The sequence below is a fragment of the Crocodylus siamensis genome, chromosome 4, assembly GCF_052110815.1.
Source record: "Crocodylus siamensis isolate JL-2025a chromosome 4, ASM5211081v1, whole genome shotgun sequence".
Classification (NCBI taxonomy): Eukaryota; Metazoa; Chordata; order Crocodylia; family Crocodylidae; genus Crocodylus; species Crocodylus siamensis.
The window spans coordinates 108,139,151-108,163,705 of NC_143398.1; the positions used below are offsets into that span (position 1 = coordinate 108,139,151).

Consider the following 24,555-nt stretch of genomic DNA (forward strand, 5'->3'; position numbering starts at 1 on the left):
CATGGGTCCTTTTCTTGCACTTGATTTATTCCAGGCATGCTGCAGACACACGCGCGCGCTGGCAGGATCTCTCTCTCACACCCCCTCAGAGGACATGCAGGAGAGGCCGGTCTCTAGGGCTTGACTGCAAGCCCTAGAGAATTTGCAGATCGTCTCAGGCTTGACTACAACAGTGTGGACTGCCCTCGCCCCCCATGCGAGGTCAGGATCGCCCCTTCCCCCCAGAGGTGCACGCACCCCTGCTTCTCTCCACCTACCAGCCTCCCCCTTCTCCCTTAATGCCCCGCAAATATTCCCCCCTTTCCCCAAAGCACCATGGCAAACACTGCACCCCCTCTTTATTGAAGCCAGGTCCGTGGGCGAAGAAGAGGCAGGCAGGACCAGGAAGGTCCAGGAAACCTTTCGCAGAAGTCGCGAATAAACATGTCACCTCTCTAGACAGAAGGGGAAAATGGCTCGGGGCATGTCACCGTGCGGGAATGCAGCACTTCCATACAGGCCCGTGGCTAGTGGTTGAAAACTGCGAGGGATTCAGGTTACTGCGGCTCCTTTACCCCGCTCTCCGGCATTTTAGCCTAGATTGGCGGATTATTACTCTCATCATCATGCAGCCCAGGCAGGCAGGTCTTTTGGGGGCAGCTGCTGCTCAGACACTGGCTGTCACCTCCTTTAAGAGCTCGCCCCTTTTAACCAAAAAAAGTTTCCTTTTGCCACGGCGGATTTCTCTGAACCCCTAGGGGAAGGACACGACTCCGGACTCAAAGTTTGGGGGGGTTGCCTCTTGCCAGCAGCAGCTGAATTTCCAAGTCGGCCCCATCAGAGAAACAAAACCCAAAGGAGAAGGGGGGTGGGGGAAGAAAAACATAGAAAGGAAAAAGGGAGGGATGGAAAAAAAAAGTGCCAGAAGCAAGGCATCCTACCTGTAAATCCAGTTGCAAGAAGTTGCATCTCATTCCGCTGAAGGTGATCTTGTCGGGGGAAGGCGATGATGAAGTCCACCCAGGTCTGGAAGCAGAGAGGCATGCAGGCTGAGCAGTCAGAGCCCAGATGCAGCCCCTTTATCTTTCTCTCCCATATCTTCCAGCAGGAGGGGTGGGGGGAGACAGATTACTTGGTGCTCTGATACTGGGGAGGTGACGGGGGGGGGGGGGGGGGCGGGGGCGGGGAGAATAACAGTTTGAAAGCTTTAAGCAAGAGGTGGTCTTGTCCGGGCTGACCGAGTTTGTCACACACACGCACACACACGCACACACCCCGCACCCTGGCTTCTGGCACTTGGGAGTCTCTGCTCCAGCTCAGGCAAGTTGAACTGCTTGCAGGCAGGAAAAAAAAAAATGTAGAGCAACAGTGCTATCAAACCTGGCTTCACGGTTTAGACAAGCCGGGAGGACTTAAAAATAGCAGCGGCTGGGGCTCCTACGTGGGCTGGCAGCAACTCTTTCTTCTCCCCACCGCGGAAGGAATGAGGCCAAGCGGCCACCTCCCTAGGGCGGGGGGTGGTGGCTGGGGCCGGGGGAGCCTAGGTGACCTGCCCTGGTAGCTGTCCTTGTTAGGCTGGGAGTTGGGATCCTGGCTCTGGGCGTGCGTGTGTGTGCGAGTGCCTTCGATGAGCTGCAATGGGCAGGCAATTTCTGCAGAGCACATTTACAATTTTCTCTCAATATGACAGGATTAGTTGCTGTTGAAGGCGCTCCTCCAATAAGAGCCGCACTGCTTTCTGATTTGGTGGCTCCGCTGAATAGAAATTACTGCTTCTTGTTATCTCCCTCTCCCTCTCTCTTTCTCCCTCTCATCAGAAGTCTTTATCTACCATTTGCACATCAGAACCGATTTTTTTTTCAATTACCTTTCCCCCCCCCCTTTCCCCCTACAACCTTCTTCTCTTTCTTTCTGGTTACTTTTTTTTTTTTTTTTTGGTTGCCATTCCAGGATAGCTGGAAGTCTCTAGCTATGTATGGGGAAAGGAGATCTTGCTTTTAGATTATTGCAGTCATCTGAGTCTCTGTGCAATGAGGGAAAGATGTTATTACGCTAAATCCAGTTTAGTTTTTAAACAGATTATTGTGCTGAAATATTCATGGGATGTTGCTTCCTTGGCAAAATGACAAACGCATTGGGGGAAAGAGATACATTTTTTCGAACAACAGTTAATTCTCCCTGGGTGTAAACTATTCCCTTTTAATTAATAGTCATTAGGCTGAGAAGTGTTTATTTTGCTTTAGGGAACTTGTCAGCTCGGTGCAAAAAATCTCAGTATGAACACCTTGCTTTATATTTGCTTGCAGTTGATTTTGTATGGATTTGTGTTATGGGGTGATGGCTTCTCCCTTCTGGGGGAATGAAATATTGGAGGTAGGAGAAGAGAGCTAATCTGATCTCCGAGCCAAAGCAACATGCCTACCAGGAGAGATAGAGTGTGTGTTTATGAAGGTGACATCAGTTTATGGCTTGGTGTTATGTGCCCGGCATCCTGAGCATCTCACCAGTCATCCCAGTATTTTATTACAAATAGCTATCCCGGAGTTAGAAGGACCCAGTGCTCTTAGAGCACAATGTCAGGCAGTGGCAGGGTGATGCAGCCCAGCGCGAACTGGCTACAATTAGTCACACTATCTGGACCTCCAGCTAAATCATTTAAAGTAGACTGCAGTTGGTGGCCCCGGTCCCCATTGCCTCATTCCCAGAGAAGCCGTGCACTTTAATGGGCATGTTTCTCAGCTTGTGTTTGCCCGTTCTGCTAACCCATCTGTTTCATTAAACACCACACAACTGATTTCAGCTGCTGCTTTTGTTCCTGGAAGGATACCAAATACATCTGTAGTAAGAGGCTAAAATAGCCGAGGGGGGTGAGGACCAGTGAAGACATCTGAAGTCCTTAACGCTTATCCATTTCCATCCCCCAGTACTTGGTAGAGAAAGGGCTACAGGTTGTTGCCAAGATGATACATATTTTGGGCCACGTTCCCTGGGAAGTGTTTGAACTTTCCACTCATTTGGTTGTAGGTACAATCCCCTGGGCACACTGCCCTGGGGTTTAGCTGTTAGTGTAACATGAGCACTGTGGGCAAGGTGGGTACATTCACACCTCATTACTGGGTGGGTTGCTCCTGGCCTTCAACGGGAGTATAGGACAATTTAGAAGGGCAGTTTGTTTCCCTCCGCACTCAGGACCTGATCCCAAGCTTAGGTCAATAGCTTTTGTCACCCTTTTGGTTTCAGTGGGTTTTGAATCAAGTCCTCTTATTGGCCATTCAATCTTACGACTCCATGGAGTTACTCCTGGATAAGTGGGAAGAAATCCATGTTCCTAAAGCAGCCGCCGGCCAACATTTGCAACAGTCTTGTTTGCATCAAAGAGCTACAGAAATCCATACAGCCAAAGCTTCAAGTCAGGCTAGATGACTAAGACTTTGGCGTTTAACATTTTTTGCAAACATTAATCATTAGGGCAAGAAGGGAGAATACACTCCTCTTCCCCCCTCCTCACCCCCCCAGCACGGAGACTATAGCTGTGCGCGTTGATTCCTGCAGAATTAGAGTTCAGTAATCATATGCACAAATGAGACCTTCCTATAGAGAGGTAGAGTTAGAGGTGTGACAACATTGACCCAATATGAACGTTTCTCCCTTTCTGCGAGCATTTGCCAATGCTCATTCCTTGATTTTCTGACGGGGGGAAGGGACTTTGGGGCAGGACCAATAGGACAGTCCCATCATTATCCCTCCAGACATGCATTCACGTATAGGGAGGTTGAACACAGCGGGTAATCTTCAGACTAGAGCTTTCTCCTCAGTGGCTGTAACCAGCTGCAGGGGGCTCCCCAGCGCCATGCTGATTTAATAGAAATCCCATATAGTTTCACAGCTCCGGCATGAGGCTAAGGTACAGACACCCAACAGGATCAAACTAAATTACGACATTCACTCCTGAACAGACAGCTCAAGAGCTGCTTGTTTCAGATCAGTCCAACTCCACGCACCCCCCCCCCCCACACACACACAACAAACCAAATAGAAACCCAGAGAAAAGAAAAAGAAAAGCAATGCCTGCTGCAAACCCTAGTCTATAAAAATCCAAGTTCTTGTCTCCAGGCGTGCCGAGGGAGTATTAAGTCTTCTTGTCTCTGAAACATATAGTACACAATGTTGTTTTCCTAAGGAATTTAGAGGGTTTCCTCCTTCTCACTCAGCTGTATTCATAAGCAATTTGAGCAGATACATCTTGATGACTTCCAGTGACTCTTTGGTAAACAATGCCTTTTAAGTTTGACAGAGCATCTGTTATTTCAAAACTCCTCTCTTTAGAGCAGCAAATGTGTTGTACAAACCAAGGAAACATATTTGCTGCTCCGGAGCTTTAAATATTTAAAATGCAAAAACCCTTACTCTAAAAAGGAAGGGGGGAAGGGGGGAACCTGCCAGAGATAAATCCTTCTTAAAACAACAGAGCACTGTCTCCTGTCTCCATTCCCAGAGCACACGCAGATCTTATTCCCACCTCAACCCCCTCCCTAAAATGTTGGCTAAGAAGCATGTGTTTATGGAGGAGAGTTTCCCGCCCCCCCCCCAAGAGCTTCTGGAAGACGAATTAAAGTTGGTGAAATTTAACTGATGGCATTGCTCCTAACATGTTCACATATATAGATGGTATATATGTGATATATGTATATCATATGATATAGATCATAAAAGTCTATATAGGTTATATAGTATATATATGTGGGTGTGTCTGTATGTTTATGATACATAGTATATATGTGTGTATGTATATATGTGTATATTTGTGTATGTATATATCTATATCTATATACATCTATATAGATCTAGATATCTATATAGCTATCTATATAGCTATCTATATATCTAGAGACATGTAGATATAGATAAATATATAGCTATAAATCTATATCTATATAGCTATATGTATATCTATTAAGTAACATGAGATCTGCCATTTAGTTTAGAACAGCGGCTCAGGGATACTTACCGACTGTTTTCTTTTCCTTTGGAAAGTCAGTCGATGGCTGATCGCTAGTGTGTGTGTGTGTGTGTGTGTGTGTGTGTGTGTGTGCGCGCATGTAAGAGAGAGAGAGGGGTCTTAATTATGGTGAGAGCAGAAGACAAGCTCCCTATCACCATGATAATATGGGTAAGGGCCACGAGGTGGTGGAGCGGACATTCACATGAAGTCATTTGAACAGACATCCGTCTTGATTTTGAATGCTGCGGGCAGGAAAGGTGTCCCGTCCAGCCCTCTGTGAGGTGGCCGCTGTTTGGAGATCAGGAGGAAGCCTTTTTGGTGGATCTCTGCTCTAGTGTGCATTGCAGTAGATCCTTGCTTCGGCGCCTTTATGTTGGAGACAAAGACGTCTTTAAACCCTTCAGAGCCTGAAAGGGAAATCACTTTGTCCTCAGCTTTGCAGAGTGAAGTGCTGGGCTCTTACCATGAATACACATGCAACAAACACGCCCTGGCTTTAAAGTGTTACTTAATGTCACTTCAAGGACAAACGTGCTCGTGTTCTGGGAAGGGAACTGAGTAGAGGGGAACGTTACTGAAGCCCTCACATTTCTCAGCTTGCTTTTCCCTTTAGCAAAGGGCTAATGGTGGCATCTGAGCTTTCAAAAACCAGAGGATCGCAACGAGCCCCACTCGCAGTTGCTTCACCCACCGCACCAGTTTTCGATTGGAGCAGAGGGAGAGGGCTTGCAGGCTCCATGCTGCACGTCTGTTGGCTTCACTCCACCTAGTTTGCCCTTATATTACACTTGTGGTAAGAAGCAAGTGTCCTCAAGTTCAGCCTAACCCAGAACGTTGATCTTGTTTCTCATCCCCTTTCTTTTCTTTTCTTTTCTTTTCTTTTAACCTATAGGTACGGTGTTTTCTGTATAGCAGACTACACTCATAGGGTTGGCAAACTTACATCTACCAGGTATGCAGCAAATGTAGGCAATCCAATTCCTGAACTGCAAGCTGCTCACCTTAACATCACCAATGCCAGAAGCGAGTGTTTTAAATGTGAATGCCAGCATTCAGCCAGGACTTGTGGTAGAGATGATCTCTTTTATTAGACCAAATAGATTTTTTTGCAAAAAAAAAAAAAAAAAAGAGAGAGAGAGAGAAAGAGAGAGATCATCTCTACCACGAGTCCTGATTGCTTTTTCCTCTAGACCAATACGGCTACAACCTGGATACCTGGCACTTGAAAGCATTCAACCATGCACCCATTCACTTGTACCTTGGTTTATTTGGTCGAGAAGAGTTCCTCAAGAAAATACCGGTGCCTCTCTAGCAAGCATCATTTCAAGGTGCAGCACATTCTCCCAGCATCTCCTGGTTGGATTTTGCCAGTGGTGTAACTTAACATTTCACGGGCCAAGGGAGGAGACTAAACAGGCAGAGAAGAAGAAGGAAAACACTCTTGATGAAAGCACTCGATCCCCCCTTCCCTCAGATGCCTTTTCCTAGTGCCTGTTGCACTTAGACAGCTTTTCTTTAGGGAAGAGAGGCAGAACTGGCAGGAAACACCCCTTACAGTTCAGATCAGAACAACGACTCGGGGATACTTCCTGATTGTTTTCTTTTCCTTTAGAAAATCAGACGAGGGCTGATTTATCCCCAAACACAGCAGGTGTAGTGTAAGTATCTCTCTTGCTGATACAGAAGGGGATTTTAGGCCAGAGACTCTGGGGATGGGCGAAGAAATAACAACCTGAACATGCACACTTGATCTAAACGCTTCCTGTTTATTGTCTGCTTGTTCCTCTAGGTACCCTACATCGGAAATACAGACCCTTCAACGAGCCTGAGCTAAAGCACCATATCCTTTGCTAGAGATGTCCAAAAGGGGTCCCAGTGTAGTAACTGTAGCACTGCATTCACGGTATTTCTGCAAACTATTGTAGCCTCTGACCTTCCCGGCTTTGATCACTAGAGATACACATGGAGTTGTTCTTGGAGCAGAGTACTTTGGGGCTCTTGTATTATTCTAAACATTTAGTCTTCCATGTACATTCAAGTCCATCACAGCATTGAAGCCTTCGGACAGCTGATTTGAATGATTTTTTTTTTTGGTGGGGTAAAGAGGCATGCAACGGAGTATAGTAAAACAACCGTTATAATGGAGACTGTGAAGAGCAAACAATAATTAAAGATGGGAAGAACGGGGAGCAAGAAAGACACAGAAGAAAGCAAAACAGAGAGCCGGTCTCCATGCACACAAACAGCTAAAAGGCACTTACAAACTGAAATGAATTGATTTAACTGAACGGGTGTTCGTACCTTTAACAGATAAGGGCATGCAGGCAGTTGGCCGTGTCCGTATCAGTGTGTCCGTATGAGTATTAAAAGTAAAATGAGATCTGCCATGGGAAGGCACTGAAGCACTGTAATATCGCAGCTCAGGAGCTAGCAAGCGCTGGGGAACTCACAGCATCAGAGCGCCTTCTTCCCAGGGACAGCTCTCAGCTCTCCACCGCAGCGAGCAAGGACTTGCCTTGCTTTTCCCAAGCTAAAGGCATGAAACACTAAATCAGTCTTAGGAACTCGCTAATTTTTTGTTTGGCTCCTTTCCCTGCGTGGTGGCTGGTTGTTTCCGAGCCCCTTTAAATGTTACAGCCTGAATGATTCAAGACAGGCTATCCTGATGGAAATGAAATGTGATGTAGGCTGGGAGGAGGTGAGAGTCTAATTTTCAAAGCCAAACTGATCCCATGCTCGTTCCGACGTGGTGAAATGGAAAATTAAGTCTAATGCTTTATTAAGGATACAAACAGGGTCTGAAAGAACATCCCGCCAGGCACATGGCCGCGGGGGAAGCATTTTTATAGGAACATGCAAAGGGGCTTGTGTATCATTAAGCCCTGCAAATCGCAGACGTCTGCTTTGGTGTCTAGGAATATCTGGAATTTGGTGCTATTTGCAAACGCTGCGGGTTCCTGGGCGAGGCGTTCAGTCCAGAAGTGGGCTGCTCGGAAGAGCGTTTCAAAACAGTCCGTAAATATATTTACTGAGCCACCTGTGTAATCTCAGAGGATGGACGTACTTTTCCACGCTCTCTATCCAAATAGTGCAATGATGACTACTGAAAACTGCTGGTCACAGTGCAACATATAATCACGATGTAGCCATCCTTCTAAACGCGCTTTCAGTGCACAGCAAATCAGAAGTCAGCACACTGAAGGCCCCCTCCATCTGTCACATTTATGCTGCAATTGTGTTGATCCCGGAATATATAGGAAGGGTGCTGCATGCGCACCCAATTTAAGGCACCAATGAGCCCTAACCATGTTCCCCATAAAATGTAGATGCTTTCTATGACTCTGTTATATGGCACCTCCGATGTCATGTGTGGCAGGGGGAGAGAATTAGGGGACTGTCAGTCCTGGGGCCCAGACCACACTGGGGTTTGAAACAGACCCAGGACTAACAAAGAGCTGATTGTTAGCTCTATCAGAGGTGGTGGGGGAGAGAGAAAGGAGGGGACGGGCGCCGGTGTCCAGGACATTAAACCCAGTGGCAGGCAGCACTGGCTATGTTGCCCAGCTCAGGGAGAAAAGACTCCTGGCAGGAGGGCAGAGGAACCTTTGGCTTCCTCCTCAGGGACTTTAAATGTTATGCTGGGCATCTTGGGCATAACTGACCAGTGTAGGGTTTTGGAAATTAGCTTATTGTCTGCTCTGAAAGCCATTGGGAACCAGAGCTGGGACTGTTCAGGTTCTGGGACTGACAATCAGCTGTTTGTTGGCCTGAGTCCCCAGACAGCCATGAGTCTCAAGCAGGACCTGGAACTCCCTAGCAGAGCCCATGTTTTCTGATTGTTGGCACCATATGTGGGCACCCCACTTTCAACTTGCTAGTGTATGGAGAGCCCAGGCTTCCTCTTTACTGGCAAGCAGTAATGGTGCTATTGGGATCTCTGCCTTGATCCCAAAATTGTGCCTCCTGCCATGCATGTGTGGCATGTCAGGAGCTGTTATTATTTGGACTGAGAACCCTATCACACCATGAAATGAAAGTGTGCAGGCTTCACTTGTACTATGCACAATTTAAATTGGCAGCCAGTTGTGGTAATAATGATTAAGTTCTTGAGACAACAACACAATAAGACCTTTGGAAAGGCCACCAGTTTCATAATATTCTCTCTGAAGAGAGGGCAGGGGAGGGAATATTACCTGCTACATCAAGTTTCTTAGTTACTGCACAGAGAAGCACTAAACCTTCTTGACCTCAAATCTCAAATGACTGAGTGCTTTTTAGACTCTTGTGCCTGTGTCAAGCAAGGCTTCAAATCTGAAACAATAAAATGAGGGCAATAGCCAGACACAAGAAATTCAGCATTTCGGTGAAAGCCTGAGAGGACGGCAACCTTTTATTGAAGGATTTCAGCACTCTGGACAGTCCAGGGCAACTGGGCCGTCAGGACCTTGGAGAGGATCTGACTCATGCTTTTAGCAATGGGCAGAATAGAAGGCCAGCCTAAATCCGCCACTTTGATTGATTCACTTTTAGTTACCTTATTCTTGATTTCTTTCAGGGAAACTTATACATATCAGCCTTTCTGCATGTGAGCCTTTGGAAATGTTTAAGTGCCAGAGGCCAGAACCTTTTCCATCCTGCTCCAGTAAAAGGACATGCTGGAGCCTAGGAAAACTCATTACTTGTGTAATGTTTTCATCTTACCCTTTAGACTAAGTCACAAAAATCAGCAACTAGGAAGAAGACCTACTTATTTTTTTCTATCAGTGTCTGTTTGTGGATGGCAGCAGGGTAGAATAAGATAACATTTAGGGCTAGATTCTATTGTACCTACTATGCATCTAAGTAGTGCTTAGATAAATAAGCCCATCCAAACTCTATTACATCCCAAAAATGTCTAAGTAAAACAACCACAATGTTACTGGGATAAAAGATAAGACAGATTCCCCTCTCCTTTATCAAACATTCACTAGATGTGATTTTTCTCTTAGTAAGATTTTAGGACTTGTATAGGATTGATGTACCTTCCCAGAGTGAATGAGAGTTAGATGACTACCTAGCTACACTGGGTAATTTCCAAGTATGCATACTTGACTGAGATTAGTTGAGCTATGTGGATTTTGATGTAAAATCTGAGTAAGTGCACTAACTTTTATAGACCAACTAAATAGTTGGGGGAAAGTTCTTTGCAAGCTTTTGAGCACAAAGACCCTTCATCAGGCATAAGGAAGCTTTGCAAGATACATTGGAGAACACATAAGATATCACATCTACCCAAAGAACCTTGCCTGCATATATCCTTAGGCCAGCATGGCTACAACCAACAACCCTGTAATAATTGGAGAAGGGTCTGGCCCTGAGCATGAAATCTTAATCCACCTTGCCTGAGTCCTTGAAAAACAGTTAATATATATACTTTTGTAGCACACTTTCATTTTATTTTTAAGATTATATCACAAAAATGGTATTGAGGAGGAGGGCCTTCCCAATTATGTTAAAATGTTGGTCATGGTTTAAGGCAGGGTAGACTAGGTTCACATTTAGATGCCTAAGTATTTCTTAGGGTGATGTTACCTGTTAAATTTGCATGTGCTAACTATGGATGTTGTATGGTATTAAAGACTGGTTACATGCTGTGACCAGTCTAGTGAGCAGGGGCATAGGTAAGAGCTGCCAAGTCTGCCCCATGGATGCCCATCTCTGGTGGCTGCCCCTCTTCTGAAGCTCCTCTGTGGCTCTCCTATGGCTTCTCACTCTCCCATGGCTTGTCCATGGCTCCCCCATGGCTGCTTCCTTGTGCCTGCCTGTCTCCTCTGTGGCTTTTCTGCTGCCACTGGCTCCACAGCTCTCTGTCAGTCCATCAGTTGGGGACAGTAGAGTTCAGAAGGGTAGATCATGCACAATGGGCATATCTATATGTGCATATTTACTGAGCACTAATCAAAATTACTGCACAGTACGGACATGTGTCTACATGTGTATGCTCATCCTGCACAATAAATATGGCAACTTATGCTGACTTGAGTGTAAATTCGATATGTGTATCATTCAGATATCAAATTTACCCAATTACCCAATTACTTATTGCTCAGTAGCACTCATGTAAACACCTTACTGCACAGTAATATGGTGTGTGTGGACTGACCTGGGACTAATTTTAGTCCCAAGTCAGTCCACCAGCAATGTTAATGTCCTTTAATGCTTGTATGTGTAGATGCCGGTCTATTCCTGCTTACTGCACTTAATTTACTATGCAGTCAATTTAAGCTGGTAAAAATTCACATGTAGACATGCCCAATGCGGGGTAAACTGCTCATATTGGCTCTTTGGAGCTAACTGATGTTACTGCAACATGAATTGCCAAAGACCAGCTGGGGATACTCCTCACCTGAAGATGCATAACTTGGAGATGCTCAAAGTTCACATGGCTCATCTTCTCCTGCATTAATTTTGCAGATGTTTCTGTCTTAAGCACATTTAACATGTGAGATGGGTAACATATAACAATAGCTTTAGACACTTAAGAGGAGGGTAGGACCTGGCCCCATATTTCTAAAGCCTGTCTTTCTATGAAATGCTGAGATATAAACACACAGATCAGTGCTAAGCACTGCCATACCATGTAAATTTTAACTTGCTCTGCTAATCAAATTAACCTTTTTGTCATTAAACCCTTTACTAGTGATTCTGAAATATATATTCTGAAATGCCTGGGGGTAACTCAGATCACAGCTCCTGATCAAATCAAGGTTTTGAATGAGCAGTTATTCCAGAGGCTGGTTCTTGGCCCATAACCATTTGGAGCTCAATATATATTCATTGTTATCTTCAAGAAAAAAAATAGTTATCCTTTTGCCTAATGGATATAAAAAGATTTCTGCCTACCGCTCTCTGGCCTATATATGTATTCTTCATTTTGCCTGAAGAGAGCAAGACAATCAAATATTACACATCAGATACAATGATGGGTTTTTTTTTTCTGTCACCTCAGGTATTTTTAATGCTTCTGTCCTTTGAAGATTATTCTCTTTAACTTGCTAGAGAGGACTGTCTCTCTAATTTAAATATATTTCCTAATCTAAAGAACTGGCAGCTAAAAATCAGAGAGATTTTCCAATTCCCTTTACAACGTGTTGGCAATATTATCACCCACCCTGCAGAACACAGTAACCAAGACTCACTAATATCAATACCTCTCTGCCATCCAGGCTCTAAAGTTGCTAATTACTTCGCTTACTGCAAAGGTGTCAATGCAACTTTCTTGTAATGAAGTTCCAGTCAATAAAAAACCTGGCTTGGTATATTTAAAAGGATACATGTCTGTGTAAATCAAAACATTTTTTCTTTATTTTAATTATCTGCATAAAGAGACAGATGCAGTCAGAATCCAATGGGTCATAAAAGTTACAAGGCCCTCAACTGCTTAGTGACTTTAAAGGAACAGAGTCTGCTTACACTAGAAGATGTAGATGGATTTGCAGAGGTTTATGAATTTGGGGATATCATTTTCTTGTACTAAAAAACATTTTATAATTCGGCATCAGCATTATATACCAGAGATATATGGCTGCCATTACCATTAGACATCAAGCTGGGTGGGTTCTCTTCTCCAAAAGTACATAGATTGCCTTCTGACTTCTTAGGCATGTGAGTACACTTATTTACCAATGACATCCTCAGAATCACTGCTTAGCTGCTCCTTACCCAATAGGCACTTCAGTTTTTTAATGCCTAAGTATATGCTAGTTGACATGTGCAAATCCACCTAGTACTGATGGCACCCTGTAACTGAAAAGCCTCAAGGAATTCTTTCATGCTAAAGCTCCTGAGTCTCCAAATCAAGTTTCTCAAAGATACAGGACTAGGATCAGCAGGGCCCTGCCTTACACAAAAGTCAGACCCTGCCTAAAACAAAAGGCAGCTGGGAATATACATTTGTGTGTAAGTGTCTGTGTGCATGTGTGACCTAAACATTAAGCAATTGTGTTTTTTGGGGGTGGATTTCTCTCCACCTTTTCAGTGAGAGATGTTCCATTTTGTAGAGACTTCTCCCCCACACAGATGATATAGACACAGGGTTGTAGAACCAACCTCTCTGTCTGGCTGAATTAAGGTTTAATTCTTTATACAAAAAACCTTTGACAGGAGAGACAGAGGGGAAACTCCTCCAGAATGGCCCTATCATGAAAGAAGTCACATATGATAACTCAAAATCAAGCAGATGAAGCATGATTTGAACCCACATTGCCAGCAACCCAGTCGAGTACTCTAAAAACACTAAGCTATTCTTGGGCCTCTTGTTCTCTATCTTGAAGGTTAATAGTTGAGGATCCTAGTAGAGGCTTGCCAGACAGAAATGCCTCTCTCCCACCAGGCACACCAGATGAGGTGTCTAAACTCTGCACCTTTGTTCTGCAGTTCACTCCTTGTTGCTATAGGTGCCTCTCTAAGCTATTCCTAAGGATCCTTTTTTTAGAAGTCTATCTGTTCCCAAGCACTGTATGAGAGAACTGGAGACCTAACCTGGAGTTGATGATTTCAGTAGCTGGCACTGGCAGGGCACCTACAGGTTTTTTATTGCAGTGGAGATATACTAAACTAAAGTTAGCTTTCTTCTTTTTAGGATCTGCTATACACTGCTAATTTAGGGAAAACAATCATTGCAAGGAGAAGGTAGGTTTAGAGTTCTGTACGTGTAGTTCAATGAGACCAAAAAGGCATTAAAAAGGAGCGAATAAATCTAAAGGACCTCATACAGCTTATCTGTCCACACTACCTTACTTTGCCCTTTTTCAAGACCTAGCCCTATGCAGACCTTGCTCTACCCTAGCCCTACCAGTCTCTCTAAATTCCTACATTTTGGTGACATTACCAGAATTATTTCCCCATGACCATCTTTCTTATCCTTTCAAATATCCATTCCTGGATCCAAGTAAAAAAATGAAGATAATAATGTCAAATCACTTTACATGTCGTAATTGGGTTATTGCAGCACAGTATTTAAGGAGCCTTGCTATGGCATGGATTCAAGTTCTGCACTGGGCTCATGTTGAAGGATTATATCAGTTAAGCCAGAAGTATATGAGTACCCAGTCATTTGAGGTGCGGAGTTAAAGGTGGTTGCATGTGAAGCTAATCACATCATCTTCTTGTGTGCCAGTGAATATAGAAATGGGTGTGTCTGAACCATGCTATCCTATGGACACTTTCAATTAGACTTTTTTGGCTTCTCATAAGTAGAAGTTAAAGTTTTCATGTTTAATGAGGACCTTGGCAGATTAATCAGATTTGTAATGATTCAGTTAGATATTCCTGTTTGCAAGTTTTCTTAAAATGTTCTCATCTCAATAAGAGCTAACAAAATCCAACTCTTAGACCCTAATTTATCAAAGAACTTAAGGACATGCTTCACTTACAGCATACACTTAAATCAGTCCACATTCATTAAAGCATTTAAATGGGGGTCAATGGGATTTAAGCAGTGCACAAATCCATTGCCAAATGAAAGCTTAATAGCACTGATTTACTTTTAGAACAACAGTAATGCAATTATTACTGATTTCTGGTAGTGCACAAGGACACCAATCTGGATCAGGGTGTCACTGTATCAGGAGCTGTACAAAAACATAAAATGACCTGGTCCCCCAAATGCTCATAAACTAAGGATCTGGCATCCTTATCATGCTGAGTAATACCTTACTTGGGACTTGATCACATATCTGTTGGAGTTAGAGGAAATTTTTCCTAGATCACAAAGGGCTTTGGATCACACTCTTGGTGAGCAGTTCCACTGAAATCGTCTGAACCACATGACAAATTAAATGTTATCAAGAATATGGCTGGCCTGAAGTAACAGTCTACAGTCTAATTTGCCTTGCTGTAATACACTCATAACAATATTGAATGATTTAATAGTAGATATCCATCTTTTACTTTCCCCTTCTCCAACTCTTTGTAATCTTGGGAGAAGGTTATATTGATGGGAATAGGTCTCTCTTTTTATTTTGATTCTATATTTACTGAATCAACTTACAATTCTCACTTCCTTTTGTTCAGAGACACTGAGTCTCTCTAAACCCATTTGATTTTCCCCAGTCTTACTACTGCCTCCTACTTAGATCTAATATATGTTCTGACTCACCTTAGTCTTCTACCCTGCCATCAATCCCTTCTCCCCTTAATTTTCAAACACCATTACCACTAAAGACTGGGCACTAAATGCCAACTTTTGCTTTCTTTCTCTACTCCATCTCTATGTCATTTCTCTGTTATCTGTCTAAACTTCTTTTAAAGAAAGCTGTCATAATTAATTAAAAGAATCACTTTTTGATACTTTGTTGAAAATGATGTGATGGTAGAGTAGAGGAAGTGTCCATCTACAGGTCAGAAGGTGTGAGATTAAACCTCACTCTGGACTTGTGCTGAAAGCCATCATTAGTCAGCCCAATTACAAATGAGTACCTCGTGACTTGGGCGGAGAGTCAGAGGTGCCCTGTCATGATGCTAACCAGATCATTGTGGCTATCACTGAATATGGAGGCTGACCTTGTTTAACCCTGGGATTATTGATTCTTTTCTCATTACCTCCATTAACTTTTGTGACCCCTTTTTTCCGATGAGTTCTTTGCTTGTATGCCTTTCAAAACACCGCCCCCGCATTTCTTCCACTCCCTCCTGATTTCTTACCTAGTGTATTCTGATCACTCACTCCACTTTATACTCCTCTGTATGCTGTCCTTTCACAGCATTTGATGAAGTGAAAGCTCATGCTCTCTCTGTATATATTATTTTGTTAGTCTATAAAGGTACATATCTACCCTGCCTTTTGACTGCCTAAACTAGCAGTTCTCAAATTGTGGGTCACAACCCGGAATGTGGTCACAACATTAGTGGATGTGGTCATGATAAACAGGGATCTGGGGGGCACAGGAGACATGTTGGAGAGGCAAGATGGGTCCCACAGGTGATGTGGTGGGAGGGGGGTGGGAAAGCAGAGGCGACATGGCAGGGGTGGGGAACAGGGGGGCAAGGTGATGCAGCAGAGGGGGCATGTTCTTTCCTGAGATTTCTATGCCCACAGTGGGGAGTGGGGCTGCAGTTGGGCTGAACCAGTTCCAGGCAGGAGTCACCTCTGTGGCCAAGTGGGCAGGACCCGGCATGGGTGGGAGCACCTTGCCACCCTGGCTGCCAAGTTGAGGCACAGCAGTGGTAGCACAGAGTTGTGTCCCAGCTGCTGTCAGGCAGGCAGGGTGCACCTCAGTTTGGTGGTCATGGCAGTGCGGTGCTCCCTCCCATACTGGGTCCCTCCTGCTGGGCCAGAAAGCCCCAAAGGGGAGGGCAGTAGGGTGGGAAGCCCCAAGCCTGCAGTGGGCAGGCCATATCCTCTGCTCTCCTCTCCTCCCCATGGGTAGCTGGGCCACCTGTGGAGGAGGGGATGGGGGAGCTGGGCTCTATGCTCTGCTTCATCCGCAGTAGCTGCTGCCTCCCATGCCATGGGCAGCAGCTAGGCTTCAGATGCTGCTGGGGGGGTGTGGCATGGGGCTATGAGCTCTGCCTCTGGGGCACCTAGGAGGGTGAGGGGCTATGGGTTGGAGTGAGGGGTACTGGCAGTGTTAGGGAGCTGTGGGTGGGGAGTGAGGTGGGATCAAGGGGCCATGCTGAGGAAATGGGCTCATGAATGGAGTCATGCTAAGGAACGATTGGGAAGCACGGGCCTATACCATGCTAGCCTGGTATCTAGGGTCAGCCAGACCATGAATGGCTTAAGAGCTGGACTGTACTTGACAGCCTTAATGAGGGAGGAAGGAAAAACCCACTCATGCTATATTTTCCAGCATCCACTTCTTTGTTCCCAAATCCTTCCTTTCTTCAGTTTTGGAAATAGCAGAGTCTCTTACATGTCTTTTTAGAAGTCCATAAGCCTCCCTTCATTATCATAATTACAAAAATATTGTAAAGTAATCCAAAGAGATGTGATAGATATTCTGATGTAGTATCGTTACTGAAAATCCAGTCAATGTTTCTGTAGCAAGCCCAAAATTTGTTCACTAAATATGCAAGAGACAAGGATTTTTGTAGGTGGGATCTTTTATTGCAACAACTGTAACATCACAATAATAAACCAAACTTTGCTTCCCCATGACCATTTTATGTAATTGGGTTACAATAAAAATGAAGTAATGATAGTTTAAAAAAAAAAAGAGATTGCTGATTCAAGTAGCCCTTTCAGGCACAGCATATGTGCAGCCTCTCTGACATTATTTAGATATGCTGCCTTCAAGAGTTACCTGAATTGTACAGATCCCTGCAGCAATACATCAACTGAATCACTTTACAAGGAAAGGGCTAGATTCCCTTGAGTTGATGTGACAATAGCTTAGTAGCTCCAGATTGTCTTATATCAAGTGGAGCAGCCTGTCTAATATGCCTTTTAGATTATAAAGGAGGAAAAAGTAAGTTCCTAACTGAAATTTAAATTTCTGCAATGATGACAATGCTAATTATTAATAGGCATAAATCATATGTGGCCAGAGTTCAGGCAACAGGACACACAAGGCTTGTTGCATTCCACAATATGGCTTGCAAGCACATTCTGTCTTTAATGTTGCTGTGTGACCTGTTGAGATTAGAAATCCCAGCATGGTGTAATCCTGCATAGAAACGGAAGATTGGGATTTGTAGTCTCCCTTCTGCATTAAAGCTGATGATAGATATAATCTACTTCTTTGTCTATGGCCCATAATGCTTATGGCAAGTTGCCAATTTAGTCTATGGCTAGGTCAGGTTTGTGCCCCTTTTCATTTGGTCATAATTTCTGCTGCTGATAATTCAGTCTTTCAAGTCTCATAGGCTAAGTACAGGCATTCAAGAAGGCCAAGGCAGAAGTGCTCTAACTTTTGAACTTTACTCTAAGCATTCAAGGTTAGGTTAGGAGCAAGCAAAACAAGCAAAGCTTGTCTGTACAGCCTGAGCATGGCAGGTACGGGGAGCTCTCATATACTTCTCAGCATGGCTTGTGGGTTCCTCAGGCTGCTGAAGACTCCCAGGTAGAGCCAAATGCCCAAGCCACCCCTGAATGGCTGGTGAGGACATCATGACTGCTCACCTGGACCTGATGTAACAGTGGCTTGTCATGGCCATGAGCCATCAGCTGGCTGTTCCCTGCAGGCCTACGAAGTGTACCTGTGCCCACCAACTGTGTGTGTGTGTGTGTGTGTGTGTGTGTTCAGTCTTCCACATGGAAAATCATTAAGCCAAGAACACCTAAATTCAGAGTAGGCAACCACATCCTTCCCTATGAGCATACTCCAGGCTACCAAGGTGTCGCATTAGACCATTCCCTCACCTATAAACATCACAGTCAGAAGGTCAGCAGTAACGTCTCTCCATTGGAAGCTGCCTTAAGATGTTTAGCCAGCATGACATGGGGTGTTAACATCAAAGTGCTCAGAACTACCTCACTTGCAACTGTATATGTCCCAGCAGATTACTATGCTACTGTATGGTATAGAAGTTGTTGGACAAAAAAGCTCAACACTGTACTTAACAGTGAACAGAGACTCACAACAGACTGCACAACTTACACACATATGTATTCTTTGCACACTAGGGCATTAGACAAATTTACATAAGAAAATAGACCCTAACCACTCCCCTGCTGCCAGGTTTCTGGGCCTGTGGAAAGTCCTGCAGGCCAGGTACTGTGGCCTTGTGTGTTGCACTAGATTTAGAGAAGGGGTAGGCTAAATGTAAATGAAATTGCTGTTCAGGCTAATTTGGCCTGAAATCTATTCCTACAGCATTTTATACCAACATCGAACAAGTTCCCCCATTGGACAGGACCTTGACAAGGAAGCATGGGTCAAAATGAACAGACTGGGATATAGATATGGACGCTTCAAAACAACATTGTATAAGATGAACGTCTTCACAACCCCCTGCATGAATGTGATATTCAGCAAACAGCACAACACATAATTGAAAGCTGCAATCTTTACACCTGCCCAGATGGGAGTGATAATACGAGACAGTGGCTCATAGTTGGCCGGAGGGAACAAGATGAGGGTGGGGTTTAGAAACATGGGCTTCACCACCTTGGGACATTGAGAGCCTAGGGAAAGGCCAGCCTGACACTTGGGCAGAGGAGATGAGCTCTGGCTTAGGTTAGACTGCTGCCCTGTGAGGTGGGGGGTGAGTGGGGTACTGCAATGCTCCATGGGATATCAGAGGAATGTGACCTACCATGAGCTGTGATGGAACAGATGTGGTATAGATGTTTGTTACTACACTCTAACCTACAATGCTAAAATAGGATACCATATCTACCCAGAGTGGGATTTGCCATTTTTACAGTGCTCTGTGTGCCCTGCCTGTTTGGTTATGGCTGTAGAGTGCTTTCTGTGTGTTTACCATACAATAAGTGTAACTTCTGCACCTGGCCATATACATTTGATAGACCTTTACTTTCTGGACTAAGAACAATTCATTCTTGTATGTTTTCGATAGACAGGTGATGATGAAATGGAACATGGTCCGATCCTATCGTGAAGGCTGTGTAATGATAAAATGTCTTTTTCATTACAAATGAAAGAATAATTCCTGCCAAACATACTTTGAAATAAATTTAGTTCTGTTTATTCTGAGGCACTGGGAATATTCAGATGTCTCTGCTTTTCAGCCCCTTTGGAAAAAGTCACTTTGTGGTGCAAACTTCATAAATTATGAAGCCTGCTAATATTCTGTTCTTGATTTTCTTCTTCAGGGAGCCACCTGATTTAGCCCCATGAACTGCATAGCTCTGTGTATTATTCCAATTGATTGTATCTATTTAATTTTGCATGACTGCCTTTGAAATATTATAGCTACCATTAACTCAGAATTTACACACAGCAAATGACCCAAGGAAAAGGCCTGCCCTTCCTGAACCACCTGGGGGATATTTTTACATTTTTATTTTGTTCTACATTAAAGATTGACATAAGAGCTGTGTAAATTGATTGCATTTATAAAAGTCATACACTGATATTCCCTGAATGCTCACTCTGGTGGTTAAGGCATCCATTCACAAAAGTAACTGATTGAATGCTTAATTTTAATCATGCATTTACATGCTTAAAATTAATAGATGCTTATGGAATAGGGGTGTTGTCTTGAACTGGACATAAATTAATATTAGCACAAGGCTATATTGTCAAGATTCCTGGGTTCATGACCTGGATCTGTCGCTCAGGGGAGCCATTTAAGTCCAATTGTCAGAACCCTCTTCTTATTTTGGATGAACAAGCTTATGTGTTCCCAGTTTAAGGCACTCAGGGGCTGTTTTTCATACCCATTATGCACTTATTATTCATTTGTTATCAAGGGGATCTGCACATAATAACTACTACTGGAAACAAAGACACGAGCACTTTAGAGAATGGAAGTCCAAAACTTTAGCTGTCCTGATATTCTTATTCGCAGAATTATTGCTAAGTTACCTCTTCAGGGGTGTATTATGAGGCTTTGTCGGGGGGCAGCGTGCATCACTGCATGTCTCTGACACCTCTCCCCCACCCAGAGACCGCCTCCTGCCGGCAGCGGGCCGCTCCTGGACTCTTGCACGCCTCTGACTCTCCTGCCAAGACTTTGATGACTCCGGTTCAGTTTTGATTGTCCGGCGCATGTCAGTCCAGGACTGAGACTCACTGTGGGCACGGGGTCCCGCGTCGCTGAGGGCTCCTCCTCCCCTACACCCTCACCCGTTCCACCGGGCCGTGACTGCCTATCTGGGCAGGTCACGCAATCAGGATGTCAGTCCCATCCATTTACAGAAGGAAACAAAGGATCAACACAAAAGATTATGGCCAGGAGTTCCACGGGTTCGGCGGGCTGCTTCAATCTTCAGCAGCCGTTCCCCTCTCTTCTCCTGTATGCCTCGGGGTTGGGACTCTCTTCCTACTTCCCCACAAGTGCTTCAGCCCTCTCTCAGGCTCCCCGAGTTTGTTCAGCCCCTCCCTGCCAGGATGGCCAATTCCCCAGTTGGGCTTGCTCCTCTACTCGGGAATATATGGTACCTGGCCCGGCCGCTCCCGGCGGCTTCAGGCCATCCTCGGCCTCCCCGTACTGGATGCTCGAGTTCCCAAGCTCCGCCGGGGTTGATCCTTACCCCAGAAAGTCCTGCAGTCCCTGCAGGTGGCTCGCATCTGCGTTCGGGAGCTTTCTCTGGCGGCAGCGCCTCCGCACGCTCCTTCCGGTCCCACCGCCCCTTCGTCCGGCTTCGCGTTTCCTTTATGCCGCCACCGTCCGTTCTGGGCCTTCTTTCTTCCGGGGACCTGAAAGAGGTGAGTTTCCGCCTGGCGTGTTGGGCCTGTGCCCGACGGGCTCGCCCGATGGCGCCGGGACAGGGTAACTCAGAGCCCACTGGCTCCTTTCCTCCCTCACAGGCTTAATGTATGTTAAGCAGTTATTTATATAGAAAAGTTGTTAATGCATATTAGGATTAAGTATCAACAGCAGAATGCATTCACACTTACCCTTCATTTAAGATGCTGTTTTTTATTTTCTTCACTTTTACTACTTAAGTCATCAAATCAGCTAAGCTTAACTTAATTTTAAGCATATGTTGAAGTGCTCTGGTGAATAGGGATGCAGGTGCTCATTTATCTGAAACTACACACCTGTGTAGGTGGTCTTTTGCATTCCATATAACTGTATTGTAGCAGTAACTGGAAACAGGAGTGAAGTATTTTTTATTTTTATAGTATCAAAAGCTACATATTGGAATTTTCCCATACTTCTTCTCAAGGTACATTTTAATAAAAGTCTTCACTTGAGTAAGATATTCCTGAACTTCACCATATTCACAAACTTTATATTTTCTTCAAACCTTCGTTGCTGACAGACATCCAGCTTTTAATATGCATTGAGTGAGAGTAGTTGAAAAGAAGCTGACAAGCTCCCTATCAATAAGTAATACACCTGAGAAGAGAGGCCCAATTACCAATTCCAGGTTATTATACAAGCTGTTATCTTAACTGTACCTTAAGAAAAAACACCAGCAGTGCAAAAGCCAAAATCTGTTTGCTTCCAGATAATCTGTCTAATAGGGAGAAGGAGGATCCTGCTGAGGAGGAAAGAATGGAAACAGTCTTCTGAATATTTTATACTGATCATATTAAATTTTTCTTTGGGACTTCAAAGTAAATACATTTAAGACTAGATGCACAAAGGGGACTTTGACTCAGTGCCTAATACCTAATGCCTCTCCCCCTGATGAAATCCACAGCCTTGAATTAGGTATGTTGCCTCTCCATACACTGCATGGAGGGGTTAAATGCATGAAGCAGTGTTGAAGTCAAAATGGTTGTGCCATGCTTGTATTGTTCCTGCCTCTCCATGCATAAGAGTGGAATGTACGAGCTGATGCCCTTTTGAAATGCTCCCTTTTTGATACAGCTCCAAATTTACATGTATCCAGACTCTAAGAATTTGAGCCATAAAAACCAGCTATTTGATTTGGGCCTGTCTAAACTAGTGAATACTGAAGAGAAGGTTCTGAGATATTCTGGGGAGATACTTCCCCCCTTGCTGAGACCCACAGCCCTGATCATTCATCTGGAGTTAGGAGATTAAAGTATTTTCCTTGAGAAAGAAGTAGTCCTTGGAACGGAGGCTGCAACCCAGATCTCCAATCTTGTGTTCCCTTTCTTTCTCTTTGGCCCATTGAATCTTTAAATATTCTATAAGGATTGGAACAGTCTCATTAGGAAGGACTGAGAATGAAAAGTGTGCATAATGAGGAAAAATAGGAGGAGAAGAAGAATTAAAAAAAGACAGGTCTTTTTCTGTCATAGACCTCAAAACACTTTAAATATGTAAATATCACATAATTTTACAGGTTGAGAAACTGAGGCAGACAAAATGGCAGAAGCAGCACTAGAATCCAGGTGTCTTAACTACTAGACCATCGGACCACAAAGACTTTGTGGAAGATAAATATTGTTCCTTACCAAACTAGCCTATACTACAGAGCTGCATGGATGCACAGATTATTTGGAATCGTTACTATAGAATGAAAATTCATTATCTTTATTTAATTGCTCCAAGAATTCAGTCACTATGTTCCAAGAAAGACAATATCAAGAATTGTTTCCTTTTATTAGCATTTATAGCCAGAAGAAATTGAAAGTTCATTAACTTAAGCTAAGTGTTTACTATAAGTCTATTTGCATCTTTAGTTGTGGAGGGGTCAAACCACAGTTGTCATCTATTGAGCTGTTTCAATTTCAAGGTCAGAAATAGAGAGAGAGACTGATAAAACACACTGCTATTCTGAACCCCACACTTCCACTGCTTTGAACAAAGAACATATGGGATCTTGTCTGTCTGATCTATTTTTGTTTGTAGCTGAAGACTCATTATGCTTCCCCCCCTCCCAATACAAGATCTGCTCCTCCTCTTGCCCCAAAGAATACATTTGGAATTTTTATTTTATAAGTATTCGTGTTTTGTCTCAGCACCACTGACCTTACTCTTTTACCGCTTCCCAGGTTAATTAGATCAACATAGGGAGGTCACTAATGCAATTCACGGAGCCTAGGGCTGCTCTTTTCTCTGGCTTTAGGACAACCTGTACATTTTTTGCTCCTGAAATCCATGTATCCATCATTACAGCATTTTTAATCTTTAAAGAACTGTGCAAAAACTAATTCGTTCTCCCTGGGTGTATCTACACATGCACTTTACTGTGCAGTAGACTAATTTACTGTACAGTAAAGTGTCACCATCTACATGTGCACAGCAATTAGGGCACACCAGACTATTACTGCGCTGCTGGATAGTCCTGTCAGAAACAGGTACCATCAGGCAGTACAATAAATTACTGAGCTTAAGCACATGTGTAGACACCATGCCTGGGAGTGGTTTACTGCACAGAAATTTGCTGTACAGTATATTCAGTTGTATTAATTGTATGTGTAGATACACCCCCTGTGAGTTAAAGACCTGCACATTAGTATTATAATTCCCAGTTTAAAGATGGGGAAACAGACAAAGAAGAGGTAAATAATTATAGCTCTTCATTCTAGTCCATTAGACTGCATTTCCTCTCAAGATAACTGAGCACATAATGATACCTGCACTAATGTCCACATTCAATAGGCAACCTTCTGCCTTAACTTACCACTTCAATATTTGTCTAACATTTTGTGTAGCCTTTAATTAAAGCCATCTCTACTAGGCAACCAATGCATCCTCTTGGTTTCAGCTGTAAGGCAATCTAAAAAACAAAACACCCAGTAACTGCTGAACTACACTTGAGCACTATTCTCAGATCTACCTTTCACAGAAACTAATAATTCTGAGAATGACATCACAGTTGAAACCAATGACTGCATACAGTGATAATGCGTCTTCCTGAGACAAATGTTTCTACGCATGTATTTGGGGAACAGAGACAGTACTTGTTCTCCGAGCCCCAACAGAGAAAACCTATTTATGAATATAGTCAAACTATCCTGACTGTACTTCCTGTTGAATAATTACTGTTTACCTCCCTGAGTTACATCCACTTTAATAGATGGTATCATTACAATGGTTCC

At 43.9% G+C, this 24,555-nt stretch overlaps 1 protein-coding gene across 1 annotated transcript in view; it reads right to left on the bottom strand.

Moving 5' to 3' along the window:
- Positions 1-1,063, bottom strand: part of CHRM2 (cholinergic receptor muscarinic 2) — a 146,856-nt gene extending 145,793 nt beyond the window's left edge. The window contains exon 1 of the mRNA XM_090043318.1: positions 921-1,063. The gene's annotated coding sequence lies outside the window, so the exon portion shown is untranslated. The remainder of the gene's footprint in view (positions 1-920) is intronic.
- Between the last annotated feature and the right edge of the window lie 23,492 nt (positions 1,064-24,555).